This window comes from Neolamprologus brichardi, chromosome 1, assembly GCF_056152115.1.
Source record: "Neolamprologus brichardi isolate AB-2024 chromosome 1, ASM5615211v1, whole genome shotgun sequence".
NCBI classification, from domain to species: Eukaryota; Metazoa; Chordata; class Actinopteri; order Cichliformes; family Cichlidae; genus Neolamprologus; species Neolamprologus brichardi.
Window position 1 is genome coordinate 43,829,635 of NC_142104.1, and position 14,541 is coordinate 43,844,175.

The following is a 14,541-nucleotide window of genomic DNA, read 5'->3' on the forward strand; positions in this document are numbered from 1 at the left end:
CCTGATTGACACACAGTGAAGAAATTATATTGTTTATATGGTGTATATGTGGGCTACTGGAACAAGAAGGCACATGTGGGAAGAGATGAAAATAGGGTGCTGCTGGAATGCTACTACGCAAGTAACCCCAGCAGGCGGGTTACACGAATAGGATGAGGGAACTATGGACTCATCGATACCCAGCATCCAGATTGTTGGCAAAACAGTCGTTCAGTGTTCCATCATTTCATTATTAACCCTTTAAGACCTACCATAGAACCAAGTCCGCCAGAGCTTATATTATATTTTTACATGCTGTGGAGCCATTTTTGGGAGCATTTCAAGTTGCTATACATCAATACAACCATTATAGCCTAAATTTTAATAATATGTATGAATTAAGTGCATAGTAATTACATAAATTGCAAAAAAGTGCAATAAACTACAAAAAAATTGAAAATCGTTTTTGTTTTTTTTAACATATATTTCTAGTTAGAGAAATTTAAGAGGCTTATCCCTCAAAACTGTAAATACAAAAAAGTTGCACAAAATAGTTTCCCACCACAGGAAATTTATTTTGAGTGTCTTCATAGTTTTATTTTTGAAATACACCAATTTTTATATACTGCAGGAAAAACGAAAATAAATATTATAATGCAAATTTGCAAAAAAGCAGCATATGCATCAAAATAAACTATTTCCAGCAGTGCAATATGAGTCCTAAGCATCCCAGAAACCACACAGAAAGTCATAAAGTCAAAGATAACTTTTAAAAACACCAGTATAGGCTCATGAGGCCCTGATGGTAAAAAACTACATTTCCACGAAAATGACGTCACTTCCGGTTTTGGGCAGGTCATGGCAGACATGCGAAAGTTCACGCTGATGGACGTAGGAAGTGTTATGAACAGCTGATTGGATCGGCAAAGCGTGTTTCTGGAATATTATGTTTTTGTTGCTGCAAGTGTTTTTTATGCAGTTTTTGCAAAGCTATATGTGGAAGGAAACTGTGACCGAGGACAAGCTGATGGCATAAGATGTAAGTACAACTCCTCCGGTTTCATATGCAAAAAAAAATTACTGTGGTAGCTCACGTGGTTGCAGAGCTACCGGGATTTAAAAATAGTTACGCAAAATGGAGCGTGCTGCTCTGACCGGTTTTAAAGGGTTAAATGTGGCCTACCACTTTTTGGCTAAATTGCTGCTCTTATCAATCACTTCCACTTTGTTACAAAACCACTAAAGGTTGAAAAATAGTTGAATGTGAAATATTTAGTAGGAAAGAAAGTTAATGACTAGACTTGTTGCACAGGTGCCATCCTATCATGGCACCATGCTGGAATTCACTGAGCTTCTGGGAGTCATCCATTCTTTCACTAATATGTGTAGAAGCAGTGTGCATGCCTAGGTGCATGACTTTATACACCAGTGACCATGGAAGTAATTGGTGCAGCTGAATTCATTGACCTGGATGGGTGATTGAATACTTCTGGTAATACAGTGTAAAAATACATTTCCTGGAGTGAAAATCTAAAAGAAAATGTTAGCTTTTTTCCGCCTATTGTTTCATATGAGAAACCATAAATCTGGGGACTGTAAACTGCAGACATTAACATATTTGTGGGGACGAATGGATCATATTTTGCTTAGGGCACATGGAGAGCCTCACTCGGTGCTAAAAATATGTATATCATTAGCAACATCCTGAGGTCTGCAGTGACAATGGGTAATATGATTCCCTCAGTCAGCCAGTTTTGATAGGAGACCTGCCTCAACACACATTCTAACAGGTATGAGGGGGTGGAGCAGGTATGGATGTGTGTGTGAGTTCAGACTGAAGTCGTTTGCAGGAAAATAAGTCGCACATTAAGTGTTCAGGATTAACTTCAGGACCTTACACTGACTGACAGCAATTTCCTGTCACCACAAACCAATCATCACTAAATACTAAAAGGTTTCGACATTAAAATTTAATGAAGAACCTGTTATTTCCCCATATAAGGAATACCCATGCCTACAATGTGATCTGTGCAAGCAGATGTTAGTCTTCACAACACAAGTAATATGATAAATATGAGGATTTCTGTATACATTTACCCATGAGCCAATGTTGCATGACGTTATGTGAAATAATGAATGAATGAATGAAGAATAATGTGCAATCAGTACTTGAACTTACACGTTTCTTGTCAGCGTAAGCATTGTGTAGCAGGGTGTGGTTTGCTGCTCAGCTGCAGGGGGAGGGTGGAGCAGCGGGTTCAGCAGAGGACAGACACTGGCTGCGTTACGGTAATCTTGAATGAAAGGCAGTGATTTATAATAGAGAGGAGCCGGGGGGAGATGACTTTAATGAATTTAGAGGGATAATGTCCACTGGGCAGGATTAAGTGTGCATGTACGAGACTGTCAAAAAGCTTTGAGGAAATTAGTTTGAACTTGGACAACAGAACTGGGTGAGAGACTTGAAGAAGTACAGACTTGAACCTGATGCTGTTTATCTTTCCAGTGAAGAAATCAGAAATGTTTTTGCAGTAATTAGAGGACATGGGAGGGGAAACAGATTGAGGAGGATTAGGGAGTCTGCTGATGGTTTCAAACCAGAACCTTGGGTTATGTTTGTTATCGTAAAGCAAACCAGCAACATATGATGTTCCCACAGTTGACAACTCGGCTCATCTTTTCAGATTGGGTTGGCTGTTCCTCTCAATACATGAGAGGAGCACAGAAAGGAATTGGCAAGAATACCAGAGGCGCAAAACACCAGCTACTGGTAGACCGAGCAGTCAGCCAAGACCAGGCTGACCAACCTGCACTGCCTGGACTGATTACAAGAAGGCCAATGACTCGATGCCCCACACGGGGATCCTGGAATGCCAAGATCAACACAACCCTAAACACCCTTATTTAATCTTTAGGCATTTGCCGTTACTTCTCAGTGATTTCATCAGAGCCAAAGGGCCGTGGTCATTGAGTGACTTTGGGTTTTGTTTGTCAACTGCACAATAATGCACTTTTTCCAAATACAAGGAACCCTGTTGTGACAACATGACCAGCACCCACGTGACAAAAAAGAAAATATTATATCTGCTAACTCATAAGCACAGTTAGTAAGGATTTGCCCTCCAATAACATTAGGGCCAGACCTACCTCCAGCGATGCCTCCGTAAAGCACACAGCATCATCAAGGACCACAGCAGCACAGCAGCTGTTCTCCTTGTTACCATCTGGCAGACGTTACAGGAGTCTGTCTGCTCGGACTACAAGACTTAAAAACAGTTTTTACCACCAAGCCATACGACACCTCAACCACAACACTTAAGCACACACAACACAGCACTCAGAAGCTGCAGCTTCACAAGTGTTTAATCTGCACTGGTCACTTCACTTTATTGTCATTGATATTTATATTTAAAGTGCAATACTGTAATTTTCTGCTGCTCATTCCTGTGCAATATCCCATCTGCCCTCCCGTCATATTTCTTTTCAAGATTTTCTTATTTAATCACTAGTGTACATATATTTATATTTATAGATACATATATATTTAGTCATCTTTAGTCTTTTACCATGTCTCTCTAATATTTAGCTCCTTACTATTTTTGTACTTTTATATTTTATTATATTTTATTATATTTTATTATATTTTATTATATTTTCTCCTACTGTACCATGCTGCTGAGTGACTGCTGCTCGTCAAACACATTTCATTGCAATGTTGACCCTGTGCTAACTTGCATATGACAAATAAAACTGAAAACTGGAAAACTGAAAACCTTTTCCTGTCCTTCAGACCTCTGAGAAGTTTCAACATCTTATCCTTGGTAACCTGCACACTATTTTTTAAAAGCCCGTAGACGAAACAAACTGTTCAAGACTAAAATCATGGATTTTAAAGCAATTGTAAAAGAAATTCTGTAAATTAGAAAGTTCAAATTGCAAGAAATGCAATCTTTCTGCAATTATGGGTGTCACACTGCCAGCTGTGATTTACTTAGCATTATTTAATAATAATAATAATAATAATAATAATAATAATAATGATAATAATAATAATAATACTAATAATACTAATAATAATAATGATAATGATAATACTAATAATAATAATAATGATAATAATAATAATAATAATAATGATGATAATAATGATAATAATAATAATAATGGGTTGCATTTATATAGCGCTTTTCGAGACCCTCAAAGCGCTTTACAATTCCACTATTCATTCACTCTCACATTCACACACTTTTCAACAAAGACTTGATATCTTTCTTACTTGTTCAGGCGAATAAAATAATAACTACGTGGAGTGCAGATACAAAGCTGACAGACCGCTGGTGCTCACAAGTAGTTTTATATTAATATTTATTCTTTACTGGAAATAAGATAAGCAATCACTTTGTTTGGCAGTGAGAGGCTAACTGACTTCTGTTGCACAGGACATAATCATTTCTGTCTGTATACTTTGGAGCCTGTCAGCCTGGTACAGTGAATGGTGTATTACTGCCAGGCATTCGCTTTTCTTACCATGAAACCCTTGGGCTTCTTCGTGCTTTTTGTCTTTACATCTGCATGTCTTATTGCATTATCCATCATTTCCCTGTTTTATTTTGAAAAGTCAGAAACAGCAACATGAGAAACAAAGATTTTATTTCCTTTGAAAACATTCATGAGTGCTCGAGAATCAATTCCAGCTCTCATTAATGTTTCTTCTCGTTTCTGAAACCTCCACTATGTTTAGCTCTGCCTCCCTACTTCCAGTTACTCTGGCTGTCCTAATTAGATTAGGTTTAGTTTCTGTGCCACCTCCGGCCAGAGCATTGTGTTTCCTTCTAAACTGAAAGCATTACTTAATGCTGACAGCGGTCTAATATGACAGGACTTTTGACTGACTGAGAAATGGCTTCAATGCGAGCAGACTGGCAGGTGCAGTTATCAGTGCTGGCTGGCATAGCACGTGGCCAGCAGGTCATTGCTGATGCGATAAATACACATATAAGAGATTTGTTTTAATCACTTTTTGCCATTAAGGAGAAAGTCTCTCACTTCATGAGAGCGGAAGCGAGAGACCACTGATGGAGTTCCTACTCATGGTTTCAGAAGAAGACGTGGTGCACCAAGACAGGCAGTCATACAGATATACAAGTGGTCCACGACTTTGTTCACCATGACAGAGTTCCCAAAACAACCAATCAATAGCCTCAAGCAGTGACACATCCACACATAAAAAAAGTGTTAACATTGGCCATATTCGGCACCACTATAGTCAAAAGAAGATTATTTCCATCTCCAGTAATGTATATGGTAGTATAGTGGTACAGTGGTCCCTTGTGTGAACATTTTCACACTTTTCTCTCATGTTTAAATACTTTCACAGTTCAAACCTTCGTAGAAAAATAAGTCCAGTATTATAGAATGAAACCAAAGATCAAACCCTGTTTTCAGGTCCAGAACATGGGAACAGAGCAGCTGTGAGAGAATTCAACATTAATGAATCAATGGTACAGAAGTGGAGAAAGCAAGAAGAATGAGTTGAGTAAAGTTTGACTTATCTGTTTGGATTTCGCTTATGGTCTGAAAAATACGTTAGCTTCTACCTTCCTTTAGCGTGTCCAGAAGTCCAACTTTTCGTGCGATGGTTAGCATCTTCCTCTGCCTGTTGGGTGCTACCGCAGCTGCCTTTGACGGTGCAAAATGTTTCGTCGACCTTGTTGTGTTTGTTGGGGAGAAAACTTACAAACACACAGTGCAGCACTTCAGAGTCACACTGCTAGTGATCCAAGATTTATGTCAATTTGACGAGTTGAACGCATTCTGTACGGGACAGCCAATCACTACGCAGAACATAATGCGCTGTTTAGGGGGGGAAAAGCATGCAAAACTGCACAAAAAGATATCTGCGAAACAGCAAGGCCGCGAAAGGTGAACCGCGTTATAGCGAGGGACCACTGGTTAGCGATCTCCCGGGCGCTCTATAACAGCGGTCTCCAACCTTTTTTGCGCCACGGACCGGTTTATGCCCGACAATATTTTCACAGACCGGCCTTTAAGGTGTCGCGGATAAATACAACAAAATAAAACTAGTACCGTTACTGAAAAAAGAAGATTTATTTATAACACACGTGAAAAGACCCAGGAAAACCGAGTAAACGATAAAAACGATAATAAAATAACGCTGAAAACCGATAAAAACCCTGAAAACCAGACATTTCACACCTGAGCCTCAACTCTCGCGGCCCAGTACCAAACGACTCACGGACCGGTACCAGTCCGAGGCCCGGGGGTTGGGGACCACTGCTCTATAACATGTGAATACATGGAAAGATGCAAGTTGTGAAAACGGTACCAAGAAATCAGCACACAATAGAGAATAAAAGGTACATTGATTAAATCAGGTAAAGCTGGTGAAATACTTCTACTTGGCTGAGATTGACTTTGTGGCCTGCTTTGCCTGGACAAAGTTAGAGCTGCCATGATTGGTCGACTAGTCGACTATCAAAATCATCAACGACTGATTTAATAGTCGACGCGTCGTTTGAAGCTTTGTAAGATCACAAAAGATGCAGGAATAAGTAGTAGGATTTAAGAGTGTAATACCGGACTGAAACAGAAGATGGCAGCACTGCATGTACAAGGATGCCAGCTGACACATATTTTCAGGCGAGAATGTAGCTGTGTAAACCTCAAATATCTGCTCAGTTTATCAAGACACCACATATTTTCAAAAGCGCTCCGACGTTTTCGGAGGCGTCTGTTACCCACTAGCTCGATAGCTAGCCGGGGGCTAGGCTCACTAGAGCCGTGAGAACACCGGACTCCCGGCAAATCGTTTTCAAACCCACCGCCGTCTTTCGCTACTCAGGTTAAACATGATATATAAGTCACTTAGATTGCTGGTGCAATAAGCTGTATGCTTTACGTCCAATGGATGATGATCTGATTAGTCGACTAATCGCAAAAATAATCGGTGACTAGTCGACTATAAAAATAATCATTTGTGGCAGCCGTAGACAAAGTACATGTAGCCAACAGAGCAGTGCATTGCTAACAGCTATTACCACGAGTAGCATCAGATATCACCAAATCACCAACTACTGAAAATCTTCCCCATCTGTGGCACAGAACCCCAAGCACATCCTAAATCACCACAAGTACGAAATCATAAAACTATCATAAAGCAGAGCTGTATCAGCTCCAGGAAGTCATAACAAATCTCTTTGAATCAAAATGAAAAGATTACACCAGAAAATAGTCACACACGTTCAGTGCTGACAGGACAGAATCTATGGCAGATGTTGCTATAATTCAGCATGTTCACTCAGCACATGTCATTATCCAAACTGCTGAGCATCCTGCCCTGCCCTCTGTCACAATGACTTCTCTCTGCTGGAATGACAAATTCCCATTTCAATGACCTGGAAACCACCACAATTTGCCTTCACTGCACATCCACATTCATCCTGCTATAATATAAATGTCCCCCAAATCCTCTCTGGGTCTATTTGCTTCAATTCACTGTGCTTTATTGGAATGAAATTAAACACCCTTCAACTAAGTTGGACAAATCGAATAGTCCATCTTTAAACAAAGCACTGACAGTAACAACTACCAAACAAATCTATCAGGATTGACTTACAGCTAACATATGTTTTATTTAGAAACAAAGATTGTGTCACGGTGTCTATGATATAACTCAGTTTTTATTTGCAGAACATATGCTCATCAGTGCAAACACTTATATCAGTGCTGCTTTACCCCGACGCAAATCGATGCAAACCAAAAGCAAATCTGACATTAAAAATCAGCAAAGCAAACCGGACTATAACTCAAACCATACACATTGCAGGGCTCAGGGAAACCTGGATATTGTTGAGTCTTGTTCCTGAGCATAGTGCCCTCGTTAGACACTGTCGTGGTATTTTCTTGGGATAGGTGCCTACAGTGTTGTCTCTTTCAGAGTGTAATTCCTGGTTATCGTGGTTCCTTGGTTGACGACCCAGTCTTTTTAGTTTTGTTTGTTTATGAAGTGATATGGTATTCTAGTTCTGTATTATTCTTTCACTGTTTTCACATTTATAATTATATTTTTACCGTATGTTTCAGACCATAAGGCGCACCGGATTATAAACACACTGTCGATGAACAGGTGTGTTTTCATACATAATTCTTGGTCACATCCCCGTCTTACATTTCCTCCTGTTTAGCAAATTCTTTATCTTCCTAGTTCAAGTTCTTATTTTTAAATCCTACTGTATTTTGAGTTCAGTCCTGTATCTCAGTCCTTCAACTCTGGCACACACACAGCGTAATATGACACTGGTTAATATGACGATAACAAAGCTTTCTTTTAAGATGACAGAAAGCTACAAGACTATCCCATCAATTACCTAAATGGGTATCTTAACCTGATTTATGTAAGACTGTGGGTGGGTGTAGCTCAGAGGGCAAAGCGACTCATCTACAAATGAGAAGGTTCTGCATCTGTCCAGGGCTTGTGAGTGAAGGCCCAGCCACAAGCTCCGTCCTGAGGCCTGGTTCCAGTGTGGAGCACCAGCAACCCTGGGAGATGCTGGGCAAACTGGTCCTTTGATAATTTATTCTTTCACTGTTTTCACATTTATAATTATATTTTTACCGTATGTTTCAGACTATAAGGCGCACCGGATTATAAACACACTGTCGATGAACAGGTGTGTTTTCATACATAAGGCACACCGGATTATAAGGCGCATTAAGCGAAACAAAACAGTCAGATAAGTCAAATTTTACTCAACTCATTCTTCTTGCTTCCTCCACTTCTGTACCATTGATTCATTAATGTTGAATTCTCTCACAGCTGCTCTATTCTCATGTTGTTGCAGTATATTAATAACTAACCTCATATTGTGGATGGATTATCTCAGTTGTTCTCCTGACTGAAGTTTGGTCCGTTACAGCATCCTGCCATGCGATTGCATTTGTCTCTAACCATCAGGAACCCTCACGTTAACTTTTATCGAGTGGAAAAAGGTTAGCGTTCATCCTCCAGCTTCACTGTGTTTATGCTAAGCTAACATAGCTGTGTAGCTAGCTACCACGTAGCACATCATTATATACCAGCTAGCCCAACTTCAGTAACCCTACAAATGTCACTGCTGTTTAGTTTTCTGTCTTCATTTATGTTGGAAGTGATAGCAGAGCTGTACGTTTGAATTCTTTCAGAAATCTCTCAGTCAGAACATACTATATCATGCTTAGGTGGAAGCTAGCAAGCTAACTTCCTGCTAACTTCTAACTCTAATTTAATAAACTCTACTTTCATGGATGCCTGGATGTTAAACTTGGTTTGTTACACCTGGTAAAGCAGCAACGCTGATCATTTTATTAACCTCCTAAGACCTGAACTCTTCCACAGCAGCATTTTTAATTTCTCTTTGATAACTGGGCATATTGGGACCAGATGAATGCAAAAACAAAGAATTACCAATTTTTCTTTCTAAGAAAAAATGAGAGCCACATATGAGGAAATTCGTTTAAAATTTCGATAGAACAGTAGCAGTATAATGTCCTCATAAGTGGATATCAGGCCATTGTTGAGCAAAATTGAGTGCTTACTTATTTTGAGTATTTTTTTGACAGATTTTTGAGCGCCGCGTACCACATAAAATCGGTTCGAGGTCATACATAAGGCGCACCAAATTATAAGGCACACTGTCAACTTTTGAGAAAATTAAAGGATTTTAAGTAGGCCTTATAGTGCAAAAAATATGGTATTAAAATGAAGCCCTTATTTGTGTGTGACCAGTTTTGTAATATAAGCAAAGGCTGGTTCAATCAATACTTTATGACGTCTAATGAAGTAGTTTGAATTACTAAAAATAATCCTTATCTAGATATTTTGCCAAATCTAAATTATGTGGTGTAATTGCATTGTACAGTAGATGTTAATGCAGCCGGTCAGTGTAGTTAGGCTGATGGCAGCTAGAGGGCGAGACCGGTGTGTTTTTGAATAGAATGTATGTTATGTAGGGTGCAGAGCAAGAACAAGAAAATAAAGTGTGGTTATGAATCGTACAGTGGACCCCCGTATAATTGAATAACACGACAAATTATAAATATAAAATTAGATTCAAAGTAACAACAGCTTCAAGAAACTATATGTTTGACACTGTTCTCGGTGTTGACTTGAGGTTTTGAATGCTGGAACTGCCCAACCACAACTACATCACCAAAACCACTGATGTCTGCAGATTTCATTTCATTTTACATAGACAGCGCTTGATCAGTATGTACTTTCTGTCTGCTCTGCTCTTTTACCATAATAGTTGCAGTCAAGCGAGTCAAGCTTGAATGTTTTGTTGAGATGAATTCTTGAGTCGTGTTTCTGTCTCTCAGACAATGTATGTTTCCTTTGTTCTTCATGCTATACCATGGAGTGACCGGAGTTCTTATACTTATTGTATATTTTTGATATTTCTTTTTTACCCATCGGCATAAGGCCAGCAGTCAGTTTGTTAGGGCTTCTCAATGCTTTCAGCCTATAGACATCAAACCAGATGAAACCCCCAGGGTAATTAAACAAAGCCTGACTGAAATGCTGAGTTGAATACAGAAGTCACGCTAACATGCGTGCAACAGATATAAAACTGTCTAGGACCCAGGCGCACCCAGGAACTCCTTCATATTAATAAGTGCCTTCTCAACATCCACCAGAGAAAGAAGCACTAAGATGTGCTTTAATGTGATACTGGCTGTGTGGAAGCAGGGAAACACCGGAGAGGTAAGAAAGGAGTGTGGAAAGAAGCAAGGAAATGGCTTTTGATCTTTGTGGAGGTGTTGCAGGACTAAACCAAAGTATTTAACAAACTCACTCCTTGTCCGTTTCACTCTTATCACATTCTGCATGCGCATCAGCAACATTCCTTCAACCATGCTTGATAAGAGGCTTGACTAAACCACTCGCAAATCTCAATTTCCTGATAAATGACTCCTGACACGGCACGGAGCTTCTTTGATATCCTCCCTGGACACATCACCGATGGTTTTTAATAAGATCATCTCATCTCAATGGGATCCTTGCCAAACGGTCCAGCAGAAAGTCAGATGAGAGGAAGACACACACACACACGGAAAGCCAAACCAGACTTTATTAGCAAGTCCATTGCACGGTGGGAAATAAAATGTTTGCAACATCAAGCCGAGCTGACAGAACATGGAACATTCTCCTATTAATCTGACTACATCTCTCCCACCTGACATGTTTACCTGTGATTGCTGGCTGCCCAGTGCATCATACATCCATAATGTATATCACATCTATATCTAACCTTACCTTACAGGGAAGCTGATACCAAAGCTACAGATACACATCAGTGCAACTGACAGTAGAGGGACATCTAAATCCACAAGGACAACCTTGACAGCACATAGGAACACAGTGATTTAAACAGCAGGATCATTTTCTGGACTATATTTCTTGTTCTTTTACCTTTTTTGGTCTGTACTTAGCAGCTTTTCTTGCACAATACCTTCTAAGAATCAGTGTAAATGTCCATTTAGGGAATGATACTAAGAAGAAGAAGAATTTAATCTCATTTAGCCTTCATGTCTTATTAATGTGTTTAAATTAAATAAAGTTCACTAGCCTTAAATGCAGGGCGAAGCTGGGCTATAATCTGATCAACTTCAGTTGGCCGTTAAGGAGAACAAAGCACTGCTGGATCACACAGAGTCAATCTGGAGAACAAGCTCTAATCTAGGTGCTCTGGTAGTTACAAACCTATTTGTGGTATAGGAAGACAGTATATCACTATTGAACACATTAAATTATTATCATGTGGGTGACTAAGGACACCAAAGTGCTCCTCAATGAATGATGAGGAGCAGGCAACAGAGAGGAGGTGAAAATGATTCAGGCATTATTTAAGGGCAAGATCAGAGAAGCTGAGGACAATTAAAGGACAAAGATTGAGTGGACACTCCAGCCCAGCAGCATGATAGACGTGTGGAGTGGCAGCAAGACCGTCGCTGGATTCAGGCCATCCAACAATAGAGGAGCTGAGGACAGTGAGGATAGAGCTAACGAGCTGAATTTGTTCTTCAACAAAATCGACACTGCAGTGAATGCTCACCCCCCTACAGCCTTACATGGAAGACGTCATACCTCGTCCTTGTACCAAAGACGCCACGTTCCAGTGGCCACCAGGATTAAAGACTTGTGACACTGACCTCCCACATCATGAAGACCGTACAAAGACTCATCCTTGACCAGCTACAACCTATTGTCAGGCTTAGGGATGGGTATCGTTTAGGTTTTATCCAATACCGGTGCCAAACCGGTACTTTTGAAACGGTGCCGGTGCTTAAACGGTGCTCAAACCGGTGCTTAAAGAATGGAGAACACCTTACATGCATTAATGTAATAACGTGGTTAGCCTACTCAACGTGAATTACACACGAACAACATTAAGCTACTCACGCAGAGAAGAACGGCTGCTGCTGCATCATCATCCTCATCATTTCTGCTACACTGGCAGGGCTAGGGGCCAGGACTCTCCTCTTCGGGTTTTTGGGGGATGTTGCTAACTCCGGGTCATATAACAGGCACCACACCCGCAGTAGATGTGCTCGGTGTGAGGTCTCGCAGCAAGCTATCAAATACGGCGCATTTCTCAGCTTTTAAAAAAACGCTATGTGTCGCCAGGTGTTTCATCAGATTCGAGGTGTTACCTCCTTTGACAGCATCACAGTATCAGCTTAAAGCACTTGTTGCAGCTGCTGAGTTTGCATCTTTTGCTGTGAAGTACAGCCAGACTTTGACCGCTTCGCCTTGGGCATTTTTAATCTGTAGCTCTGCTCTTACAGAACGTACGTACCTGGACCCGCCTACTATCCTCGGAAACGTAAAATGATTGGCTAGAATCTAAAGTGTATCAAAGCTCAGGAAAAAAAGCACCGAAATGTGCGCTGCTTTTCGGTCTGGTTACTACCATCTATGCCGGTACCCATCCCTAGTCAGGCCACATCAGGATCCCTTTCAGTTTGCTTACCAGCCCCATCTCGGAGCTGAGGACATCATGATCTACCTTCTCAATCCTGTCTACGCCCATCTGGACCAGCTGGTGAACACTGTGAGGGTGACTTTTCCAGTGTATTCAACACTATCAGGCCACGCCTCCTGGATAATAAGCTGACAGCAACTCAAGTGGATGCCTCTCGTGTCCTGAATAGTTTATTACCTGACAGAAAGACCACAATATGTGCGTTTTTGTCATGCTTGCATGATCAGGAACACATGGCCATCACAAGGGACGGTCTTGTCCCCTTTCCTCTTCACCCTCTACACCACAGACTTCAGCCACTGGACCTGCGATGTTCAGAAGTTGTCTGATGACTGTCATGGTTGGATGCATCAGGGTGATGACACGGAGGCTGTGGTTGACTCCTTTGTCACGTGGTGAGAGCAGGATCATCAGCTCAACGTGTCAAGACCAAAAAAGGAGGGCGAGGAAACCTATGACATTTCTGGACAATACCTCCACCCAGTCACAGGACCACATTCAGTGAAAGATTATCCAAATGCACCACAGAACGACACAGAAAATCACTCCTCCTAGAACAACTCCTCCATCTAATGCACAATACACAGTGCAATAGTGCCACCCCTTAATATTCTGGGATATTTACAGTTGAGCTTTTTGTATATGTTGGAGTTATTTCTTATATTTTGTAACTTTGTAATATATTGTGTTATTTAATTTAGTTCAGTCTGTTACTGTTGTTGCTCTCTTGGAGCAACTGTAACAACATAATGTTCTTAGAGATGAATAAAGTATTCTGATTCTAATTGAAACTGATTAAGTTCTTTCAAGATATTTAGAGACATTGGCCTCGCACAATTATTCGTATTATTATTATTGTTGTGTGCTGACAAACTGCCAATCATTTTGTGGAAATAAAAATAGAACAGCCGCATGGAAATGTGTCCAGTAAGCACTAAAAGCCAAGATACTGATGAAAGAGCGATGTTTTCATGGTAATGAACATTACATTACAGGTTATACTTTCACTTAAAAACAAGCAGCGCAGTGCTGGGGAAAAACTTCAGTACCTGGTCCTTTATTTAAAATCACGGAAAATGAAAAGTATGTTTATACTTGAAGTAATTCTCATTTCTCTGCATGGACTTAAACTTTAAAGAAAACAGTTTGTAGATATCTAGTTGAAATACTTGTAACTGTGGTTTCACATTGTTATTGACAACATACACTAAGTAAACTTTACTTGATGCCTCGTGGTCTACAGGACATTTTACAGGCTCACACCCGGGCAGCAGTCCATAGCCTGAAGCTTAGAAAAGATTAGTGCTTCAACGAAGCAGTGAGCCAGAACACCCAAGTAAATCAGGGAGAAGATTTACAATAGTCTCTTAACTCATTGGTCTAATCTGTAGAGCTTCCCAGAAATACTGATGCACTGAAAGACTTTTGGAAGCATTATGGTCCAAAATCGCTCCTTCTTCCAAAAGAACCTCTCACAACTTCAGCCAACAATTCAAGTGTTCACTCATTTATTTAAGTCCGT

General features: G+C 40.3%; 1 protein-coding gene across 3 annotated transcripts in view; it reads right to left on the reverse strand.

Moving 5' to 3' along the window:
* The window catches only part of cemip (cell migration inducing hyaluronidase 1), a 189,160-nt gene that overhangs the window by 131,812 nt on the left and 42,807 nt on the right, over positions 1–14,541 (reverse strand). The window contains exon 1 of one of the 3 annotated variants that reach the window (XM_087842959.1): positions 8,857–8,907. The exons of the other annotated variants lie outside the window; for them this stretch is intronic. The gene's annotated coding sequence lies outside the window, so the exon portion shown is untranslated. Of the gene's footprint in view, positions 1–8,856; positions 8,908–14,541 lie in introns of those variants that run through there. 3 annotated transcript variants of the gene reach the window in all.